The 15,463-nt window shown below is 46.9% G+C and overlaps 1 long non-coding RNA gene across 1 annotated transcript in view; it reads left to right on the top strand.

Annotated features, from left to right (window-relative positions):
• The first annotated feature begins 85 nt into the window (after positions 1-85).
• Positions 86-15,463, top strand: part of LOC139265945 (uncharacterized) — a 38,081-nt gene continuing 22,703 nt past the window's right edge. The window contains exon 1 of the long non-coding RNA XR_011593662.1: positions 86-286. This is a non-coding gene — a long non-coding RNA (uncharacterized lncRNA). The remainder of the gene's footprint in view (positions 287-15,463) is intronic.

Consider the following 15,463-nt stretch of genomic DNA (forward strand, 5'->3'; position numbering starts at 1 on the left):
CAGTCGGCCGACAATAAAAAATACAATGGAGTTACCGGCAGCACGACTTCCCTTTTAAGGGCGGACGTACTGCCCAGCCACAGACAACGCCCCACTGGAGAAAGCTGTGGGGGGCATCGACCGGTGGTGGTGCCACTCCCACGGAGCAATTACACATGGGGCAACTTCCCCCGGGGAAATTTTCCCTGGGGTTCGAAAGGTGGGACACCGCCAGTCAGTAAGGGGTCGGTGCGTGCCTGATATGGCGGAAAGAGTGTAACCCGTCGGCTAATCCATCCGCCCCCCGGTAAGGCTTCTCCGCTCCATTCCCGCCTCTTAGATGGAGCTTATGGAAGGGGACAATTTCGACCCCTTACTCTTTACTGTGTTCTGTTGGATACTTTGTAAGTAGAGTATTTATAGCCCCACTCAATAATGAAATTGCTACTATAAATATAATTTGCAATTCTTTCTTAACTCTGTTAACTGCAATATTTAGAGATTGTGGGAGCACCCAACAATTTTTCTTGGACTTCTAGAGCAAGGGCAATTGCACAAATGTATTACTCAATTCTATATTTCATTACAACTCTACATATTTCAGCTACATGTACAAAATACAACTGTAAATTTAAATTTATCTTGAGGCCTCATTTAATGATTATAGTAAGTTAATTCATGAAATTCATGCTTTAGAATTGTACCAATGTAACACACCTATCAATTACCATCATTATATGCCAAGCTGCAAGAAATCTGGATTTCTTTTCTTACCTCAAATCGGCCACTTGCTGTTAATTTAAATCATTTCTTGTTTGTTCTCAGGATGTGGGTGACGCTTGCAAGGCTGTATTTACTGCCTATAAAGAGGATATTAAGAATCAACCACATCGTGTGGGACTGAAATTGCACTTTCTCAGTACTGTACGGAAGTGTCAGCCTAAATTACATGCTCAAATCTCTGGAATGGGTTTGAACCCATATCCTTCTGACTCAGAGGCTCAGCTGGTGTAGTGTTCATTCCGAAGTTCCAACAAAATTCATTCCCCCTTTCTGCTACAACATCTTAACACGATGACTACACTTGTTCCAGATAACTTACTTACTCTAGTTCCTGATGTACTTACAAAGTTCTCCCTGAGTGAGATGAAATTGCACAGTGGGTGGCTGGCATGGTTTCTTTGGAGTCTTAGAGACCAGGGTGTCTGCTGTCCCATCAGCCTGGGGCTTGTTGTAGCTTAGCCTATGTCTAAAGCTCCTTCATGTGAAAGGATTAAAAGGCCGTTAAGGAAGTATGTCCATTGCCACTCTGCAGAGAAACAGCAACATCAGTGCCCACTCCCATCAGCCCATGGTGCTGGGCACAGGGTCAGAGGGGCTACTGGATGATTTAATCAGAGACAAAATAACGTCGTGGAAGCCCTGTGAAGGTGTGATGTTCAGGCGACCCTAAAGGCATCTACCAGGAGTGATAGCTGCCACTCAGTTCGTGACCTATGTGCCCAGAAGCTCTTCCTTGCATTTTGATGGTGCCAATATCCTCCAGCTGTCACACTGTACATGGTGCTCTGTAGGTCAGGAGAGACCTCCTGCAGTGTGTTGCAGATGCAAGTAGTGGACTCTTCCCACTTATCATTATCTCAATCATGTGTGGAAACTGTTATGTAAGCAACCTTATGTAACCAGCATTCTACCACTACCAGAGGGCATATCTGTTGGAGTCCCAAGGGATCCCAGCATCCCTTGCGAACACTGTATATAAGCATGACTCCCATGCTGTACCAACATTCTGGAGTTAGAATAAAGAGACTAAGGTCACACTTACTCACGTCTACAGTACTCAGTTACAATACTTTATTTTGGACATAACAGAAACCGTCTCCAATACCTGCACGTGAGATCGGTACTGCCAAAACATTTTTCTTTTGAAGACTGGGCCCCTGATATCTGGGTCCCTAGACTCTTTAGCCAAGGGTGATATTTTCTCCCCCTCCCTCTCCACTCTCTCCTCCATGGAGGAATGGCACTCTGCCTTTCATTTACTCTCTGGTCCTCATTCTCACTAGTGTTCAGTGACTCACCTGGTGTTAATCCTGCTGACTGTATAACAAATTACTCATGAAATGGGTGTCTCTGTGATGGTGTTTTCAGAAGCAAGATGCCAGGATGGAGCCGGTGAGGATGTGGCAGCAGCTGCAGATCTCGAAGGGTGAGTGTTGGAGTGGCTGATCTTTTTCTCTGAGATACCCCCTATGATGTGAAAGATGGAAGAACTTCGATGGACTAAGGTTCACTAGATTGATTCGTGGGATGAAAGAGTTGTGTTATGAGAAGAGATTGAATAGATTGAGTTTATAGTGTCTGGAGTTGAGAAGAATGAGAAGTGATCTGATTGAAACATAAGATTCTGAGGGGGATTGACAGGGTAGATTTTGAGAGCTTCTTTTCCTGGCTGCATGGTCTAGAACCAGGGAGCACAGTCTCAGAATAAAGGGTCGGCCATTTAACACTGAAATGAGGAGAAATGTCTTCATTCAAAGTGAAGTTGAGGTCAAAGATCAGCTATGATCTTACTGAATGGCAGAGCAAGCCCGAGGGGCTGTATGACCTACTCCTGCTCCTAATTCTTATGTTCTTATGGACACAGTGACATTTACCCTTGACAAAATAGCAGCTGAATGTAAAGGCATTGTAACTTGAGAAAATATGTGAAACTGAAACTGAAACATATGCTGAACTTTGCCCAATTTTTAAGAACCTTCTCTAAACAGCTTGCCTCCAACCTTGCAACCTCTAACGTCCAGCCTACAAAAGGCCCAATGCGTCGGAGAGGCAGGACTGCAAGCAGCAAGGAGTCCGGTGACGTCAGAGGCCTACAAAAGGCCCAACGCATCGGAGAGGCGGGAGTGCGAGCAGCAGGGATTCCGGGGACGCCGGAGGCCTAGAAAAAGGCCCAACATGTAGGAGAGGCGGGACTGCGTGCAGCAGGGAGTCTGGGGACATCGGAGGCCTACAAAAGGCCCAACGTGTCAGAGAGGCGGTAGTGCGAGCAGTAGGGAGTCTGGGGACGTCGGAGACCGACAAAAGGCCAAACGCGTCAAAGAGGCGGGAGTGCGAGCAACAGGGAGTCTGGGGACGTCGGAGACCTACAAAAGGCCCAACACGTCGGAGAGGCCAGCCGGTGCAGCTGCAGCAGGGAGGCAAAAAGAAGTAGAATGAAATCGAAAGGTGACGTCACAGCCAAGCGGGTAAGTGATTGGCTGGTGATAGGTAAGTAGATTTTCTTTTCCTTTTCTATATCAGTAAGTAACATCAAGCATTGTTGTTGCCAATTTAAGTTAATCTAACGGTTAAGACATGGCAGGAGAGCTCGGACATGTGTTAAGCTCCTCCTGTACTATGTGGGAAGTCAGGGACGCTTCCGATGTCCTTGATGACTACGTGTGCGGGAAGTGTATCCGCCTCCAGCTCCTGACGGTCTGCATTGTGGCACTGGAGTTGCGGGTGGATTCACTCTGGAGCATGCACGATGCTGAGAATGACATGAATAGCACGTTTAGCGAGTTGGTCTCACCACAGGTAAAGGGTACACAGACAGATAGTAAATGGGTGACCAACAGGAAGAGCAGTGGAAGGAAGGTAGAGCAGGGGTCTCCTGCGGTCATCCCCCAGCAAAACAGATACACCGCTTTCGGTACTGTTGAGGGGTATAACTCATCAGAGGAGGGCAGCAGCAGCCAAGTTCATGGCACCGTGGGTGTCTCTGCTGCACAGGAGGGCAGGAAAAAGAGTGGGAGAGCTATAGTGATAGGGAATTCGATTGTAAGGGGAATAGGTAGGCGTTTCTGCGGCCGCAACCGAGACTCCAGGATGGTATGTTGCCTCCTGGTGCAAGGGTCAAAGATGTCTCGGAGCGGGTGCAGGACATTCTGAAAAGGGAGGGTGAACAGCCAGTTGTCGTGGTGTACATAGGTACTAACGATATAGGCAAAAAATGTGATAAGGTCCTACGAGACGAATTTAGGGAGCTAGGAGCTAAATTAAAAGGTAGGACCTCAAAAGTAGTAATCTCAGGATTGCTACCAGTGTCACGCGCTAGTCAGAGTAGGAATCACAGGATAGCTCAGATGAATACGTGGCTTGAGGAGTGGTGCAGCAGGGAGGGATTCAAATTCCTGGGATATTGGAACCGGTTCTGGGGGAGGTAGGACCAGTACAAACCGGACGGTCTGCACCTGGGCAGGACCAGAACCAATGTCCTGGGGGGAGTGTTTGCTAGTGCTGTTGGGGAGGAGTTAAACTAACATGGCAGGGGGATGGGAACCTATGCAGGGAGACAGAGGGAAATAAAATGGAGGCAGAAGCAAAAGATAGAAAGGAGAATAGTAAAAGTAGAGGGCAGAGAAACCCAAGGCATAAAACAAAAAGGGCCACATTGCAGAAAAATTCTAAAGGGGCAAAGTGTGTTAAAAAGAGAAGCCTGAAGACTCTGTGCCTCAATGCAAGGAGTATTCTGAATAAAGTGGACGAATTAACTGCGCAGACAGCAGTTAACGGATATGATGTAATTGGCATCACGGAGACATGGCTTCAGGGTAACCAAGGCTGGGAACTCAACATCCAGAGGTATTCAACATTTAGGAAGGATAGGCAGAGAGGAAAAGGAGGTGGGTTGGCGTTGCTGGTTAAAGAGGAAATTAATGCAATAGTAATAAAGGGGCATTAGCCTGGATGATGTGGAATCGGGATGGGTGGAGCTGCGGAATATCAAAGGGCAGAAAACGCTAGTGGGAGTTGTGTACAGACCACGAAACAGTAGTAGTGAGGTTGGGGACAGCATCAAACAAGAAATAAGGGATGTGTGCAATAAAGGTACAGCAGTTATCATGGGCGACTTTAATCTACATATTGATTGGGCTAACCAAACTGGTAGTAATGCGGTGGAGGAGGATTTCCTGGAGTGTATTAGGGATGGTTTTCTCAACCATTATGTCAAGGAACCAACGGGAGAGGTAGCCATCCTAGCCTGGGTGATGTGTAATGAGAAGGGACTAATTAGCAATCTTGTTGTGCAAGGCCCCTTGGGGAAGAGTGACCATAATATGGTAGAATTCTTTATTAAGATGGAGAGTGACACAGTTAATTCGGAAAATAGGGTCCTGAACTTAAGGAAAGGTAACTTCGACGGAATGAGGTGTGAATTGGCTCGAATAGTCTGGCAAACGGTACCAAAAGGGTTGACGGTGGATAAGCAATGGCAAACATTTAAAGATCACATGGATGGACTTCAGCAATTGTACATTGCTGTCTGGAGTAAAAATAAAACGGGGAAGGTGGCTCAACCGTGGCTAACAAGGGAAATTAAGGATAGTGTTAAATCCAAGGAAGAGGCATATAAATTGGCTAGAAAAAGTAACAAACCTGAGGACTGGGAGAAATTTAGAATTCAACGATTAGTCTATTCCTGCACTAAAAAAAACATTTGAATTAGACAATGAATGAAAAAACACATATCAGCAGTTGGGAATTTAGTACTAAAAAACTAAAAAAAAATTATTGAATTATCAGATAATTTGAATGAAGCAAGTTTGAATTATAAGGCGTGGACGTTACTTGGATGATGTTCGTTGCCAATTAAGGGTTTAATTCAGAGGGGGAAAATAGATTATGAAAGGAATCATACAGGGCACATAAAAACTGACTGCAAAAGCTTCTATTAATATGTGAAGAGAAAAAGATTAGTGAAGACAAATGTAGGACCCTTGCAGTCGGATTCAGGCGAATTTATAATTGGGAACAAAGAGATGGCAGACCAATTGAACAAATACTTCGGTTCTGTCTTCACCAAGGAAGACACAAATAACCTTCCGAATGTACTAGGGGACAGTGGGTCTAGTGAGAAGGAGGAACTGAAGGATATCCTTATTAGGCAGGAAATTGTGTTAGGGAAATTGATGGGATTGAAGGCTGATAAAACCCGGGGCCTGACAGTCTGCATCTCAGAGTACTTAAGGAAGTGGCCCTAGAAATAATGGATGCATTGGTGATCATTTTCCAACAGTCTACCGACTCTGGATCAGTTCCTATGGACTGGAGGGTAGCTAATGTAACACCACTTTTTTAAAAAAGGAGGGAGAGAGAAAACGGGTAATTATAGACCGGTTAGCCGAACATCAGTGGTGAGGAAAATGTTGGAATCAATCATTAAGGATGAAATAGCGGTGCATTTGGAAAGCAGTGATGGGATCGGTCCAAGTCAGCATGGATTTATGAAAGGGAAATCATGCTTGACGAATCTTCTGGAATTTTTTGAGGATGTAATCAGCAGAGTGGACAAGGGAGAAGCAGTGGATGTGGTGTATTTGGACTTTCAAAAGGCTTTTGACAAGGTCCCGCACAAGAGATTGGTGTGCAAAGTCAAAGCGCATGGTATTGGGGGTAATGTACTGACGTGGATGGAGAACTGGTTGGCAGACAGGAAGCAGAGAGTCGGGATAAACAGGTCCTTTTCAGAATGGCAGGCAGTGACTAGTGGAGTGCTGCAGGGCTCAGTGCTGGGACCCCAGCTCTTTACAATATATATTAACGATTTAGATGAAGGAATTAAGTGTAATATCTCCAAGTTTGCAGATGACACTAAACTGGGTGGCGGTGTGAGCTATAAGGGGGACGCTAAGAGGCTGCAGGGTGATTTGGACAGGTTAGGTGAGTGGGCAAATGCATGGTAGATGCAGTATAATGTGGATAAATGAGGTTATCCATTTTGGGGGCAAAAACATGAAGGCAGAATATTATCTGAATGGTGTCAAATTAGGAAAAGGGGAGGTGCAACGAGACATAGGTGTCATGGTTCATCAGTCATTGAAGGTTGGCATGCAGGTACAGCAAGGCTGTGAAGAAGGCAAATGGTATGTTGGCCTTCATAGCTAGGGGATTTGAGTATAGGAGCAGGAAGGTCTTACTGCAGTTGTACAGGGCATTAGTGAGGCCTCACCTGGAATATTGTGTTCAGTTTTGGTCTCCTAATCTGAGGAAGGACGTTCTTGCTATTGAGGGAGTGCAGCGAAGTTTCACCAGACTAATTCCAAGGATGGCTGGACTGTCATATGAGGAGAGACTGGATCAACTGGGCCTTGATTCACTGGAGTTTAGAAGGATGAGAGGGGATCTCGGAGAAACGTATAAGATTCTGACGGGACTGGACAGGTTAGATGCGGGAAGAATGTTCCCGATGTTGGGGAAGTCCAGAACCAGGGGACATAGTCTTAGAATAAGGGGTAGGCCATTTAGGACTGAGATGAGGAGAAACTTCTTCACTCAGAGAGTTGTTAACCTGTGGAATTCCCTGCCACAGAGAGTTGTTGATGCCAGTTCATTGATATATTCAAGAGCGAGTTAGATATAGCCCTTGCGGCTAAGGGGATCAAGGGGTATGGAGAGAAAGCAGGAAAAGGTTACTGAGGGAATGATCAGCCATGATCTTATTGAACGGCAGTGCAGGCTCGAAGGGCCGAATGGCCTACTCCTGCACCTATTTTCTATGTTTCTATGTTTCTTGCCCTCTCCTTCAGAGTCCACTGTACACATATCTAATTAGTCTAATGTGTCATATTCTTATGGACTCAGTTTTCAATGATGGTGGTCCTCCCTGGTTCTTGTAGTGCTCTATATATGCAATTTTTTTCCTTTGGAGAGAGAGAAGATAATGCATAGGAAATTCTTCGGAGCTGTTCTCCCTCCGCTGCCGTAAATTCGCCAATTTCTGATGCAAGTTAATTTACAGAATTTTTTTGTATGATTCACCTTGAATTGTTCTTTGACAAAAGCAGCCTCGCTTTGAAGGGAAATTAATTATTGTCACTTGAGACTTACTGCTGTTTTTAAGCTGTCAAGTGACAGAGATTGATTGAATATCAAATGGTAAATGGTGATTTTATTCATCATGATATAATTTGTACAAATAATAAGAGATTAATTTAAAGATCAAGAGGTGTGTATTTCGTATTAAGGAGCCTAAATGAAGAACCGAGACCCATAATGCAGGATACCATCACAATTGAAAATTATGGAACAGATGAGTTAAATGAAGAAATCGTGGCAATGATCATGTTTTTAAAGTCTTGAAGGACAGTGTATCTGTAGCTTAGGTGAAACAAAGTGGGTACCAGGTTCAATCCCCTCTCTTTGCTGACTTGGCTGATCTCAGCTGAAGCAGGAGTCATGGCAATACAACTGCCTTTAATGTCACTCTGTTAGGGAGAGCCATGTTTCTGTTTGTGATTGCTATCTCGCTACCTTGTTAGAAGTGTACACATGTGGATATTGAGTAAGGACAGAATAATGGCCATCCTTGATGTCCCCAACTATTGGATAGCCTGCTGGTACTGTCAAGGCTCAAACTTGAATAACAGCCACCTACGCAGTATTGATTGGCACATATGAAACCGTACCTGAGCAACCTCAGCACAGTCTGGGGTTCACACCTGGTAACACCTTCGGGGAGGGGAAACAATGATGGAAAAAGAGAGAAATTCACATATACACATAAATTACCATTTATATTTTTATCATTACTGTAAAACTGTACATTTATGATAAAAGTAATTATATTACTAAATAGTTCACTTCCTCTATTACATGGTTCAATAATATATTTTATTTTGTTTTGAGTGAATATTTAGGGGCCGAAATTGCCCTCCGCCCTGTTTGAGGTGGATAATTCAAATTATCTGATGAATTCCTGCCAGAATCAATGGATTGAGGAATAGAGGGAAATTGCCCTCTTCTTTTCAAAAATTATCAGAGCTGTGTTTGAAACGGCAGAAGGGCAGAAGTGAGTTGGGAGTGGGCTGGAAGGCAAGTGGTGTCTAATGTGTCCTTACTGTACAGTACAAATGCACACAAGGCCCATACTTGAGAGAAGGTCACTCTGTGACCAGTAACCTTTATTAGCCAGCACTGAAGTGAAGAAGGTGGGTGGAGCTTCCCCTTTTATATCTGAAAGTCCAGGTTAGGAGTGTCTCCCACAAGTTCACCACCTAGTGGTCAGTGTTCTCACCGTGTACAACTTAGGTCAGTTTATACATGGGTTACAATGACAGTTGAATACATGACATCACCTCCCCCGCAAAGACTTATTGGGAGCACAGGTTAAGTCACTCTGGTCGTTTACGCTCCCTTGTAGAGCGCCTGAGTTGTGGCTCCGGTTGTTGGGCGCTGGCCTGAGTGTCTGCTGTTTGCGGTGCCTCAGGCCTGTCCGGACTGCCCACAGTGACTGGGCTCTCCTCCCCTTGGTTCCGGTGTTCGGTCACCTGTGGTGGAGTGAACTCTATATCATGTTCTTCCTCTGCTTCTTCTATGGGGTTGCTGAACCTCTTTTTTGTTTGATCCACGTGTTTGCGGCAGATTTGTCCATTGGTAAGTTTAACTACCAGAATCCAATTCCCCTCTTTGGCAATCACAGTGCCTGCAAGCCATTTGGGCCCTGCAGCGTAGTTGAGGACAAAGACAGGGTCATTGACATCAATACATCGTGCCCTCGCATTCCCGTCATGGTAGTCACATTGTGACCGGTGCCTGCTCTCAACAATTTCTTTCATGGTGGGGTGTATAAGGGATAACCTGGTTTTGAGCATCCTTTTCATTACCAGCTCTGCGGGTGGAACCCCTGTGAGCGAGTGTGGTCGGGATCTATTGGACAACAGGAGGCGTGATAAGCGGCTTTGTAGGGAACCCCCTTGGATTCTGAGCATCCCCTGTTTGATTATCTCACTGCTCGTTCCGCCTGGCCGTTTGAGGCCGGCTTGAATTGTGCCGTTTTGACATGGTTGATACTATTTCCTGCCATGAAGTCCTGGAATTCAATGATTGTAAAGCACGGGCAATTGTCGCTGCCAAGACGTCCGGTAGACCATGGACGGCGAACATTGCCCGTAGACTTTCTACCGTGGCAGAGGATGTGCTTGAATTGGGAATGTCACACTCGATCCATTTGGAGTAGGCGTCTACTACATCCAAAAACATTTTTTCCCATGAAAGGACCTGCGTAGTCCACATCGATGCATAATCAGGGGCTAAGGGGGGCTTCCCTGGGCGCATTGCCCAGCTGGGCACACGTGTTGCACCTGCAACCACAAAGTTCCAGGTCTGCATCTATCCCTGGCCACCAAAAGTGTGACCTGGCAATTGCCTTCATCATGACAATGCCTGGGTGCTCATTGTGGAGTTCTCTGATGAACACCTCTCTGCCCATCAGGGGCATGACTACTCGGTTACCCCATAGTAGGCAATCGACCTGAATCAAGAGTTCATCCTTGCGCCTGTGAAACGGTTTAAATTCCTCAGGGCATGTCCCGTACGTGGCTGCCCAGTCCCCCTTCAGGACACATTTCTTGACTAAAGACAGTAGCGGGTCTCCATTTGTCCAAACTTTGATCTGATGGGCTGTTATGGGTGAGCCTTCGCTTTCGAAAGTTTCAACAGCCATGACCATCTCAGCAGCATGATTGGTTGGCCCCTCGGTGGTGGCTAGTGGGAGCCTGCTGAATGCATCGGTGCAGTTTTCAGTGCCCGGTCTGTGCCGAATTATATAGTCATAGGCGGCTAACGTAAGTGCCCACCTCTGTATGTGGGCCGATGCATTCACATTTATGGCCTTGTTGTCGGCCAAAAGGGACATTAGGGGTTTGTGATCTTGTCTCCAGCTCAAATTTCCTGCCAAACAGGTACTGGTGCATTTTTTTTTTACTGCATATACACATGCAAGCACTTCCTTTTCTACCATCCCGTAGCCCCTTTCTGCCTGGGCAGACTTCTGGAGGCGTAAGCTACCGGCTGTAACTGACCCTTGGCATTAACATGCTGCAACACACACCCGACCCCATAGGATGACTCATCACACGTTACAAGTTTCTTACATGAGTCATATAGCGTTAACAGATTGTTAGAGCACACAATTTGTTATGCTCCATTAAAAGCCCTTTCCTGGCTGTGCCCCCAGACCCATTCGCGACCTTTGCGTAGGAGCACGTGTAGCGGCTCTAACAGCGTGCTCAATTTGGGAAGAAAGTTACCAAAATAGTTCAGGAGCCCCAGGAACGAACGCAGCTCCGTTGTGTTACGAGGTCTGGGTGCTCTCTGGATCGCTTCTGTTTTGGACGCGGTAAGTCTGATCCCGTCTGCTGCTACCCTCTTCCCCAGGAATTCTACCTCTGGAGCTCGGAAGACGCACTTCGCCTTTTTCAGTCGTAGACCTACCGGGCCAGTCTGCGTAGCGCCTCCTCCAGGTTGTGGAGGTGTTCTTCAGTATCGCAACCCGTGATGAGGATGTCGTCTTGAAAAACCACCGTCCTTGGAATCGACTTGAGGCTTTCCATGTTTCGTTGAAAGATCGCGGCGGCCGAGCGAATCACGAGCGGACATCTGTTATACTCGAACAACCTCTTGTGTGTCGTGATGGTGGTCAGCTTCTTCGACTCACTCGCCAGCTCCTGGCTCATGTAAGCTGAGGTCAGGTCCAATTTTGAAAAAAGTTTGCCACCGGATAGCGTCGCAAAGAGGTCCTCCGCTCTCAGTAGCGGGTACTGGTCTTGGAGTGACACCCGATTGATGGTGGCCTTGTAATCACCACATATCCTGACCGATCCATCCGCCTTGAGCACCGGCATAATCGGGCTTGCCCAGTCACTGAATTCGACTGGCGAGATGATGCCTTCCCTCAGCAGGCGGTCCAATTCGCCTTCTATCTTTTCCCGCATCATGTACGGCACCGCTCTGGTCTTGTGGTGTACTGGCCTGGCGTCCGGGTTTATGTGAATCACTACCTTGGTCCCCATGAAAGTGCCAATGCCGGGTTGAAATAATGAGTCAAATTTGTCCAGGACCTGTGAGCATGATATTCGCGGCACAGAAGAAATTGCATTGACATCGCCCCATTTCCAGTTCATGACAGCAAGCCAACTCCTCCCCAGCAGTGCGGGACCGTCCCCCGGGACAATTCAGAGTGGCAACCTGTTCTCCAAATCTTTGTCAATCACGACTACCGTGGCGCTGCCTAGCACCGGAATGATCTCCTTTGTATATGTCCGTAGCAGTGCGTCAATCGGCACTAATTTTGGCCTCCTGGCCTTGGACGCCCACAACTTGTCGAACTGTTTGATACTCATCAGGGACTGGCTGGCCCCCGTGTCTAGTTCCATTGAATCTGGGATGCCATTGAGGAGCACTTTCATCATTATCGGTGGCATCCTGGTGTATGAACTGTATATGTGCTCCACATGAACTCACTGAACCTCAGCTTCCAGCGATTTCCCCCAGTGTCCATTTGGCCTCGTAGGGCTTACATCGGGCCCGTCCTCCTCATACATCAACCTGGCTGCAGACTTCCTGCACATACACGCCAAGTGACCGCTGACGTTGCAGTTTCTGCAAGTATATTGCTGATACCTGCAGGCACTGGCTGTGTGTTTGCCTCCACATCTCCAACATGAACCGTTGTTGGAAACAAAAGGTCCATTACCAGTCGATCGTCTCTGAAACTGTCCTTAAGTGCACCATTGACAGGTTTTGATGGCTCCATTACTGGCCGCATTGTCCCTTGCGATGGCATGAATCGCCGTTCAGCTAGCCATTGTCTCTGTTAAATTCCCCCTTTGGTTTCGACTACATGCTCGGGCATGTCCGATTGCCCCTGTCTGCCTGAAGAACTGTGTGCCGCGTTAACAATGTTGACTCCCTGTCCATTTGCTGCATTTAAACCAAGATTTTTGTCAAACACATTCTGGTCTCTTCCTCCCCTGAGATAAATGTCTGGGCTATCAAAGCCGCCATTTCCAGGGTCAAGTCTTTGGTCTCAATCAGTTTCCTGAAAACCCCAGTGTGCCCGATGCCCTCAATTAAAAAGTCTTGCATCATCTCCGCTCTGCATGCATCTGGGAACTTACATAGGCTCACCAGTCGCTGGAGGGCTGCCACGAAGTCTGGAACGCTTTGCCCTTCTCGCCGCCGGTGCGTGTAAAACCGGTGTCTCGCCATGTGCATGCTGCTCGCCAGTTTAAAGTGTTCCCCAGTCAACTTACTGAGCTATTCAAAAATCTTGTCCGCTGGCTTCTCTGGCGCTAGAAGGTCCTTCATCAGGGAGTACATCCTGGATCCACAAACCGTCAGGAGATGAGCCCTGCGTTTGTCGGCCGAATCCTGTCCCAGCCATTCCTTAGTGACGAAACTTTGCTGTCGTCTCTCAATAAAATTGTCCCAATCATCACCAACACAGTACCTCTCATCTGTGCTGCTAGTGGCCATGCTCGCATGGTTTAAATCCCAGTTTCTCGTCGCCAATAATGTGTCCTTACTATACAGTACAAGTGCACACGAGGCCCATACTTGAGAGAAGGTCACTCTGTGACCAGTAACCTTTATTAGCCAGCACTGAAGTGAAGAAGGTGGGTGGAGCTTCCCCTTTTATAGCTGAAAGTCCAGGTTAGGAGTGTCACCCACAAGTTCACCACCTAGTGGTCAGTGTTCTCACGGTGAACAACTTAGGTCAGTTTATACATGGGATACAATGACAGTTGAATACATGACAGTGTCATCAGCTTAACAGGGAGGGATGCTGCAAGGCCTACTTGGAGACCACTGGGCCACCAGGGAGGGCTTCGGCCCCCAAGAGGGAGTGCCGGACTGCCTATTGGTAGCCCGGCCGAGCCCGTGGCCACCATTGATAATTAAAATAAAATGGCAGCCGCAGCGGTGCGCCCTCCCCTTTAGGATGGACACGCCACCCAGCCACTGGCAGCTTCCCGCCACACAAAGTTGTCGGGGGCACTGACCAGTCGTCGATCGACTATTTGAGGGCAATGTCGCTTCCGGGGCAAGGACCAGGCAGTGTTTGCTCTAATGATGCCACTATCGCCGTTCGCACAGGAGTGGGATGGATACCTTCTCCGCCTCAAAAAATCACGAGGGCAATGTTCCGATCATCATAGAATCTGCCCCGACTGGGCGGAAACGTATTTCAGCCCCGTTGAGGCGGTAACTGCTCTTAAAAAAGGGGCAATTTCGGCCCCACAGTATTTACTGTTAGTTTCTGCAGATTGTCTGAAGATTATCACTCAATAAATTGATACTAATTATTGAGGTCATCAACGTATATAAATTGCCTGTCGATGTCCATGACATCTGTACTGACAAAAAGAACAGAGCAAGAATGAAAAGACAACCACCCTGTAAATAATCTTATTTTGCTCTTGTGGTGTATAATGTCATAGAACCATAGATGTTTATAACACAGAAAAATCCATTCAGCCCATCTGGTCTGTGTCAATTGTTTGCTAGAGCAATGCACAACTAATCCATTTCACCTGCTTTCTACTCTTAGCCCTATATCTTTCACTGCTTCAAATATTTATGGAATTTTCCCTGAAAAGACACAGTGGTCCCTGAATCAATTGCTCCCAGCAGTAAAGCATTCCATCAGTCCAACATTTATCTGTGTAAGAAACTTCTAATTTTTCTCCTCATTCTCTATTGACAATTTTAAATTCATCACCCTTCATCACTGACTGCCAACCAGAAGAACTATCTTTCCTTGTTCATGCTATCAAATTGATGTCCTTTCTATTCAGAGATACATAAAACTGCACACAGACTAACCAATATTTTCTAAATTTATCATTTATTTATTTAACTTTGTACTCTCAGTATAAAACCTAAAATGTTGTTGGTCTTTTTTATGGTTTAAGTTTCCTGCACAATCACTTTCAGGGAATTATGTATTTGAATTCCAAGGACTCTGTTCAGCCAAAGCTTTCAGTGTCTTTCCATTGAGTATGTACTCCCCTTCCTTGTCTTTCTTCCCAAAATATAGAGAGGGAGAAATTGGGGTGCTAACGGAGCGCAAACTACTTTTTGCCTGGGTGGGTCACCATTAACGACTCCCGCTAAATTCTGGCAGCGGTACCCGGTAGCAGCCCGTCCTGATGGCGAGGACGACGTCATCACTGTGCACAGCAACCCGTTTTCACCCCAGAGCAAAAGTTTGGTATCGCTCCCTGAAGTTGCGCTGGCGATGCCAGCGACAGCTTCAGGGTCCGAGTACATGACGGCTGGCAGCTCGTAGGGCACGAGTTAAAGGGGAGGTGCTGTACATGTGATTAAAAAATAGATCGACTTAATTGTTACGGCCCATTGCCTCCTTGAGCATGGAGTTTGTGCCGCAATCTGACAGCCCGGCACTCCGCTTCAGTCTACCAGTTGAGGCAGGTAGGGCCCCGCAGAGTCGGCAGCTTGGCCCCCCCCCATCATTAAAGGGGAGGGCCCCTCCTATGTTGCAGCGCTACGTGGCCCAGTGCGTAGTGCTGCGCCTCACTTACCTCATGACCGCCCTGTTAGTGCCCCAGAGAGGAAGTGGAGCACAGTTTCTTGCGCTCCACTTTTGCAAGCGGGGTAGGATCTCCACGCCTGGTGCAGGAGGTTCCACCTCAGATGT

The sequence above is a fragment of the Pristiophorus japonicus genome, chromosome 6, assembly GCF_044704955.1.
Source record: "Pristiophorus japonicus isolate sPriJap1 chromosome 6, sPriJap1.hap1, whole genome shotgun sequence".
NCBI lineage: Eukaryota > Metazoa > Chordata > Chondrichthyes > Pristiophoridae > Pristiophorus > Pristiophorus japonicus.